The sequence below is a fragment of the Nycticebus coucang genome, chromosome 20 (genome assembly GCF_027406575.1).
Source record: "Nycticebus coucang isolate mNycCou1 chromosome 20, mNycCou1.pri, whole genome shotgun sequence".
Taxonomy (NCBI): domain Eukaryota; kingdom Metazoa; phylum Chordata; class Mammalia; order Primates; family Lorisidae; genus Nycticebus; species Nycticebus coucang.
The window spans coordinates 31,119,437-31,128,363 of record NC_069799.1 but is presented as its reverse complement, the minus strand read 5'-3'; the positions used below and the strand labels follow the sequence as shown (position 1 = coordinate 31,128,363).

The 8,927-nt window shown below is 41.7% G+C and overlaps 1 pseudogene across 1 annotated transcript; it reads right to left on the bottom strand.

Moving 5' to 3' along the window:
- Nucleotides 1-757: 757 nt before the first annotated feature.
- On the bottom strand, nucleotides 758-3,380 carry LOC128572330 (myb/SANT-like DNA-binding domain-containing protein 3; annotated as a pseudogene). The gene has a single exon (XR_008376175.1). The product of XR_008376175.1 is annotated as a myb/SANT-like DNA-binding domain-containing protein 3 (transcript).
- Between the last annotated feature and the right edge of the window lie 5,547 nt (nucleotides 3,381-8,927).

Genomic DNA, 8,927 nt, shown 5'->3' with positions numbered 1-8,927 from the left:
GTTTTATAGAAAGTGAGTTTTTGAGAGTAAGAGAAATTAGACAGAAAAGAGAATGGCATTGTGTAAAGAAGGAATCTTGTGTGATAAATTTTGTCCTGAAACAGAATGGTTGTGTAAAGAAGTGAAAGGCAGGGCAAAAGTTAAAGAAAGTTTAGAAAGTTTGTAGATTGTCTGTGAAGGTTAAATTGCTCATAAAAGGGAATTTTGTGAAGATGTTTTACATATGATCCAGTTGACTATGTATTTCCTTTAAAATCTTTTGGCTTGTAATTTTATTTGAACAAATGTTTTAAGCCTTTGATATTTGATAAACCTTTCAAAATCAAAACTAAATCTGGGGCTTGGTGCCCGTAGAGCAGTGGTTGCAATGCTGGCCACATGCACTGAGACTGGCGGATTCAAACTTGGCCCAGGGCAACAACAACAACTTAGAATTTGGTCTTTTTGAAATAGTAAGACCACCGAAAGTCAAGTTTAATTTGTTAAAAATATATAAGAAACATTGTCAAATATGAAGTGGTAATTAATTTTGTGTGGATTATATATGTTCCAATGTATAAAACATTGGTCTGTCCTAACATATGAGACATTGATCTGTCTTAACATATATTATTGGTAATAATTTTAATTCATCTAAAAAAGTGTTTTTTTTATAACTGACCAAGTCCAAAGTTTGTCCTAAAAAAGAAAAATATTAAGAGAGGCCAACGAATTCTCTCAAATTCAAATTACTGATTTTTTTTTTTAATTGCAAGTCTTTAATAAAGCAAACATAACAGAATGTAGAAATCTAAACAAACATTTCTCCTTCAAAGTAGTTAGTCACACCCTAGTTCCAGCAAAGCTTCATGGTTGGAGACATTATTTAGAACTCCTCTTTGGGGAAAGGCCTGAAAAGGCAGTTTATGATTCACATTAGAAAATACCCTTCTAAATGTTGGGCTGTTGAAAAACAGAAAATGCACACTCAGAGGATGGCACCCAAACAGTAAAAAAGGTGCTGTAGCTCTCAAGGGGGTTCCCTAAAGACCTCTAGCAAGTTCTGAGCAACAGCATCATCACTGGAGACATGTAGCCTCCCAGGACAGCTGATTTTGATGGAAGGGCATTCATTTGGATAGAAAAGTTCTGCTGTTTAAAAAAAAAAAAAAACATCAGCTACGCTCCTTTATAGTCACACTTGCATTTGATTAAAAAAAATACAACAACACTCACACATGGTTCTTGTATGAATTCTAATTAAGAGACATTACATTCAGAATTATCGCACTCATAGTGATAATTTTCAGAAGACTATAACAGCTTCTTTGCCACTTAAGGGGTAAATAGGGTGCAGCTGTTTACCTGAATGTATTCTTAGATAAGTGACTATTACCACTCTAATTTTCCTAGTTGTAGCTGTTACAGGTTACAGACCACAAGTTCATGTTCCAGACTTTCTTTGCCAACACAGATTAATTACAAGAGAGCCACCCCCAAAGTCTTACGGTGAATTGGGAAAGGGCAGGCCATTCCTTGGTAAAAGTTTGTAGTTTTCTTTCCCAGTACATCATCTTTTTATTGAGAACTTCCATTTTTATCCTGTGTTCCTCCTCTGCCATCTCACACTCTCGCTCTATCTGCTGGATTTTGGCCACATGCACTTCATTCATTTGTATCTGCTGCAGTTGTAAGATGGACATTTGTTGATGGTGTTCTTCCTCATGCATCTTTTTTAAAGCACCTTCCTGAGAAGTTTTGCTCCTGTAGTTTTTATTGGCTGTTATTCTGACAGCTGAACACGAGGGTTCAGGTTGAGAGGTCCCCTCACACTGGAAAATGAATGAACTCTTTCTCATCATCGCACAGTTCTCTATTTGAAACAGCAAATGATTCTTGGGCCGCAGTGTCAGGGTGGTACTTCGGCTCCTCCTCAGGAGGACTGCAGGAAGTAGAGCTGCTCCGGCAGCATGCTGGCAATCTTCTCCTTTCCTAAGACTTGGGTGCTCAGAAGTGGGCTGACACTACGTTTTACTTTCTCTCTCCTTTCATGGGCCATAATTTTTTTGGTCCAAGCCTTGATGTTCTCCCAACACTTCTTCAGCTGTTTGAAATCCCACAGTGACACGCTTGGCTGGGAGTTGTACTCGTGGGCAAGCGCTTGCCAGGTACGTTGCTTGGGGGCAATAGTTCGAGCATCACTTTTCCTACACTCCAGCACATATTTGTACTTTTCTACTAAAGCAAGCAAAATGCTCTTTTCCAATTCTGAGAAGTATTTGGCAGGTTTTATAATTTCGTTGTTTTGCATTTTCCACTCTATTTCTCCTGGCCGTCAGCTATCCCAAGTCCCACCGCTGGGCACGCCGGTGACCGCCCGCCATGGCCAGCCCGCGCGGCCCACGCACCAAATTACTGATGTTTTTAAAAATTGAATACCTTCGGACTAAAAGCAGATTTTTAGAACTTTCATTAAAAAGATAACATGTCTATAAGTACTACTAACTTAACTTCATAAAAAAACAGAAATCAGTTACGTGGAACTGGACTAGTTTGTAATGGCTTTTTGTTCGAAATATTGTTGATTCTGTCTGTGTTCTGTTTTCCAGAAGTCAAGAAAATAATTTTATGTCTCTCAAGCTATTTGTAACTTTTCAAGAAATGTATGTACTTATGAGCAGAGTTTGAAACATGTATTTTTCTCTCCTTGATTTTTCTAGAATTTGAAAGCCATTTGTAAGCATTCTTAATTTCTGACAATACCAGTAATTTGCATAAGTTCAATAAGAATCTGTTTTGTTTCTATAGAACATAATGAAGGTACTGGTTATTTTACCAAGGTTTTGGCTGGAGTAACATTTCCAGAGGTGTCCAGACTGCATTAAGGAATTCAGGTTGACTTTATAAGGTCAATAAAAAAGCCCTTTGGAAAACTGGCCAGATACACATCAGTAACATTTCCTTATCTGTAGTAAGTAATGAAGGTCGCTTGCTGACAGGTTCGGGAATCAAAATATGCTTGGAGACCTCAAGAGAAGAAAAATTTACCCAATGCATACAGTTATTTAATGGCACAGATGAAACCTGGGCTCTGAATGGCTTTCAAAAAGTCCAGCCTGAGATTCCTTATAAAAGGTTCCAGCAAAGCCAATTTTAAAGGAAAGAAGAGCCTAGATGGCTAATAATTAATTATTCTTACTGCACTTTATGCAAATAATCAGACCCCGTATATTGAAAGTACAGTTTATTTTGGCAAATAAGTTAATTCTACTATAATTTGCCTTTAGTAAAGACAGAGATAGGAGAGAGAAAAATAGTTTAAAAGGAGGAAAAAGAGGCTGTGGCCTACCTGTATTAAATCCCAGCTTTTTCTGTACTGTCAACTCGTAAAATGAGATGCAACTATTTTACTAAATTAATCTATTAAATGGGACTAAGAGACTGGCCAAAGAATATAAAATTATATATAATAATTATATTTACTTTGAAACCTTAAGACTCAACAAAAGTTACCTGTTGGCTATACTGGAAAACTTGTGTAGTATTAAATGTTATCTAAAATTTCTTAGTAAATGATATAACAGTAAACACTACATTCTACTCTGCTGAATCTGCTGCCAGCAGAAGCCAAGTGTCCCACTTGTCTGAACTTAAAAGAGGCCATTTTCAGTGTAAGGCTGGCTCTAAGAAGCCAGAAGCTGTTTGCTTTCCAGTGAGAGAGACCAGACATAGAAACAGTACACATGGACCAGGTTGTCACAGGGGTTCAAAACACCCAATTTTTAAGAAGCGCTGACTCATGACCTCCACAAATTCCTGACTGAGGAATCAGAATGTGTGCTGTTCCAATATGTCAATGACCTCCTTTCAGGACACCCTACCCAGGAGGGCTGCTCCCGAGGCATGGACTGTCTTTTATGACATCTAGAGGTATGTGGCTATAAAATGTCAAAGCAGAAGGCCCAGGTCTGCCAGCAGCAAGTACGTTATCTAAGATTTACTGTCCAGCAGGGGTATAAGTATCTAGGCATGAAATAAAGGCAGGTCATTAATTGCCTCCCCACCTCCAAGAGACGAAAGCAGGTTCCTGAATTCTTAGGCCTGGTCGGCTTCTGTCATCTGTAGATCCCCAACTTTGCCCTCTTAGCTAAGCCCTTGTATGAGGCAACTAAAAGAGGGAGAGCCCTTGGAGTAGGAAGGAAAACAAGAACAGGCCTTCTCCCAGCTAAAGATGAGGCTGACAGCTGCACCTGCATTAAAACTGCCAGACTTGGCCAAGCCCCTTACTCTATATGTCTCAGAGAAAAATAAAATGGCTGGGGGGGTGTTAACCCAGCTGGTGGGTCCTGGCCAAGGTCTGCAACCTGTTTACGAGCCTTAGCCACTACTGCTCTCCTTATGCAAGAAGGTAATAAGCTGACTCTGGGCGGGATCTCAGAGTGAAAGTACTGCACTTTGTGGTCAACTTAATGGACATTAAGGGGCATTTTTGACTCTCTAATGCAACACTCTGAACCAAGCCATGCACCTTCCAGTCAGTGGAAGAGAGACTAAGCATAACTGTACAGAAGTTATAGATAATGTGTACTCTAACAGACCTGACTTGCGTGACCAGCCCTGGACAGATGCAGACTAGAACTTGTATGTAGGTGGAAGCAGCTGTGTGACAGCACAAGGTGAGCTGCGGGCTGGGTATGCAGTGGTCACCTTAACAGAAACTGTGGAGGCTAAGTCCTTCCCTCAAGGGACATTAACTCAGAAGGCTGAACTAATTGCCTTGACTGGAACCTTAGAACTAAGTCAAGGGAAAAATTTAAATGCTTTTCTGACTCTCTGAGTACACATGACATTGTACAAGGAGAAGGAACTGTTAAATTCTGGGAAAAAAATAAAGACATTCCAAGTATCAGCAGGAGATAACTTCAGTTGTTAGAGGCAGTATAGAAACCCCAGGAAGTAGCAGTTATGCACTGTTGTGGACATCAAAGAAATGCTTCCACCATCGCTAAAGAGAACACTAGGGTTAGTACTGAGGCAAAAAGGGCTGCATCCCAGCCCTACCAGGGTCACGAGTAGCTCCCCTCATCCCATGGGTTCCGGAGCTCACCCCTATCTACTCCCAGGAGGAAAAGGAATAGTTAGCAGTGGAAAGGAGCCAGGAAAAAGAGGATAAATAAAGATGCGAGACAGACGAGTAGGAATCTCCCAGATTCTAGAAGCCACCATAGTGACAGGAGTATTCAATGAAGTTGCTGGGCCAGTACTTCTACATCTTCCACCTGACAGCCCCGGTCAAAACTGCAGTCTACAGTGTATCACCTGCAGCCAGTTCGACGGGTGCCAAGGACCAGCTGTACTCCCAGGAATCCAGTTGTATAGAGCAATGCCCTTTGAGGACTTCCAGTCTTTTGTGACTGTACATCTTGTATCTCTAGAAGATCAAGAGGACCAAGTCTAGGTCTGGAATCAGAACCTGGTCCACCTGAAACCAAGGTAGAAAGAACTTTACACCATCATCCTGACATCCAACATGCCCTGCTCCAGCCACATACTGGGAGCTGGCTGGTCAATGCACGGCTGAAGCCTGAGGAAACTCCTCAAAGAACTTGCCTTAATTAAACTTTGGACTTTAAAAAAAGGGTTGTGTGCTGCTCTAAGTAAAAAATGCTATTTTTACACTGGTCACTCGGAAATAATGAAAGAATCAATGGCCCTTGTGCAGGAGAGCTTGCACAAGCGTAAATTAGAAAGAGAAAATAATCAGAGCTGGTATAAGTCTCTCTTGGCTAACAACTCTGATATCAGCCCTGGTTGGTCCCCTAGTGTTATTACTCCTACTCCTGACTGTGGGCCCTTGCATTATCAATAAGCTCATCACTTTTGTACAGGACCGTGCAAGTGCCATACAACTGCTGGTCTTAAAAAGCCAATATTGGCCCCTTTCAGACAGAAAGCTAGAGGTGACACACATGGTACCAGACCCATGATTGGGTCCTTGAATTTACAAGCAGAGGGGGGAATGAAAGAACCAGACCAGCGCCATCTTAAAGTTTTGTTCCCCCCACCCCCCGCCATTTTACTCAGTAAGTTTCACCTTTCAGGCAAGCCCAGGAAATTCCCCAGAATCATGAGACAACTGTCCACCAATCAGGGACAACCCCCCACCTAACCAATCCAGAAGTGCCCCCTTTGTTTCAAGCTGTGCACGCCCACCCGCTGCGTGGGACCTTAAACCCCCCCCCTGCTCCAGAGCTCAGGGCTCCTGGCTCCAATCCGTTGTAACAGAGACCCCGGGGGCCCCAAGCTCAAGCTTGCAATAAAATGACTTTTTTGCTTTTGCATCAGACTTGGCTCCTTAGTGGTCTTTGTGGGGGATTTCGAGATCTGGGCACAACACTGAGAATACATACTGGCATGAAGCACTGCTCCCAGCCCCTTTATTTGCTTCTTGTAATTCCTCAATATGCAGTATATATTTGTTATATTTATGTATCTTAAAAATTATTAGGGCCCATGTACTATATTATGCCCTCTCCTAAATGTACTTGGCAATTTTACAGGAAAAATTTGTATTTTTTCCTGATAAAAAGTCAGTGGCAAAATTTTGTATTTTATAAATACCTTTCAGCTATACCTAATCATTCTGTTGCAGGAAGATGAGGCCCAATGGAGAGAAAAAGCACCCAAACACCACGTTTATTAGAGGAAAGGCTTTATTGACTGGCCAGGAGCTTACGGCATAGAATAATTCTAAATGGCCATGCTCCCAACTGGCCTGGTCTTTCCGTTTTTATCGACGATCAAAAAGTTTCACCCCACACGTACCCTTCTCATTGGCCAGTTTGAATCAAGTGGGAGATGTTATTCCAGCCCCCACAGAACTACAGGATTTCAAAGAAATGCAAATTTTCAAGTTCCAGGAAGTTAAGTCAACAAATTCCCAAGAGCTGAGTCACCATGGAGAGGACCCTTCAGGTGTATCCCTGTGGTCTCCTTGAGAAGACCTGTTCTCCTAGACTCAAACTCCTCGGGTGTCCTCTCTCAATTCTTTCCAAGACCATACATAAGAGCTGGGCATAAATATTTTATTCCCAGAGATAAACCTGAGAATATATTAAAACTATGTCCCTGAGAATTAAAACTTAAGAAAAGACTGGGAAAGAGCATATGAGTGTAAGTGAGAGAGGATACCCAAGAAGGTGAGGTCTAGGAGAATAGGTCTTCTCAAGGAGACCACAAGGATAGACTTTCAGGGTCCTCTCCATGGTGGCTCAGCTCTTAGGGAATTTATAAACTTAACTTCTTGGAACTTGGAAATTTCCACTTCTGTGAAATCCTGTAGTTCTGTAGGGACTGAAATAGCATCTCCCACTTGATTCAAACTGGCCAATGAGAAGGGTACCTAAGGGTTGAAACTTTTTGACTGTCAATAAAAAGGGAAAGACCAAGCCACTGGGAGAGTGCAGCCAATTGGAATTCTTCTATGCCCTAGGCTCCCAGTTGGTAAATAAAGCTCTTCCTCTTATAAACTGTTGTAACTCATTTGCCATCTGGAAGAAAAACTCGAACCCCGCTTCAGGTATAAATCAGATGGTGATTTATTACACCTGCGCAGGTAGGCCACCGCCCCAAAGGGCAAATGGCTCTGAAGAGAGGAGAAGGGTGATTTTTATACTCTTTTTGTGCTATGTGGCAAGCCAAGCAAAAACAGATGCAGAACGTGGCCGTTGGTTAGCTCAGGGGGTAGCTCAGGGCAGAGTTATAGTCAGGGTGATAGTTGGCTCAGGAGGTTACATCATGGCAGATGGCATGGGGACAAACGTGGCTTGTGAAATTTTGCTTGAGTAAGCTTTCCTCCAGTGTTTAGCCTTTGCTAGGGGGTTGGGGTAAGTTCTACCATTGTTTTACCTGTTCCTAGGAGTTTTGGGAACTCAGGGAACTTCCTTGCCCTCAAACCTGGTTCTCAGAGTTAACCCAAGGGGGTTGGGGGGGTTTGAGATTTGCAGGGACTTAGGCTGAGACAGTTAAGGATCTTTAGGGGTCTTTTTTTCTGGGTACTACATTCCCCACTGGTCTTTTTGGGCATCAAATCCTTGATTCATCTGTGTCACTGGGAAGGGGCTGATATTTGGTATGTATCAGACTCCTATCTCCAGGCACTAACTCTCTGAGCTTCAGTAAGATTATGAACAAAGCAGTTTTAAACATTTTGGATAGCTCTATTCTGACCAAGGAGCACACACCCTAATCCTTTCTCTAGACAAAAATTGTAGCAAAGACTTAATAGCCAGGGGACAAAGGGAGCAAGGAAGAAGGGCATGCTTACACATTCATTTCATCCCATGAATGAGGGGGAGTCAAAGACCCACCTATTGTTTCAGTCATTCTTCAAGCACTTACATGCATACAATTTTAACCTATTTTTAACCAGGGCAGCCTCGATTTTTCATTCAAGCTGCTACTTAGTCATACGAGGTAAACCAACACTTCCCTAGATCTTATGAAGGGAGATCTAATTTTACTCTCAGAGTTCTCTAGGTTACACAACACTCATACACTTTTACACACACACACACACATATATATATATATATTTTTTTTAAACAGACCTGCTGGTGATCTAATGTCCAAGGAGTTGATTTAGGGTCTCAATATCAGCTTGTCTCTGCAGGTGCTGATACTTTACCACTGAGGTCTTAGGGACTGTGACTCTTCTTGGGTTCTCTACTCAGGCCTGAATAGTACCGTGGTGATGAGCTAATATACATATGAGTTTTTACTTTCCTCTGTGACATTTTCCCCCTTTTAGCTAAAGTTCAAAAGTCCAATTAAGACAAGTCCCTTGAGGAGTTTCCTCAGGCTTCAAGCATGTGTTGACCAGCCAGCTCTCAATATGTGGCCAGAGCAGGGCATGTGGATGGTCTCTAGATGTCATCTTTTATGTCCAG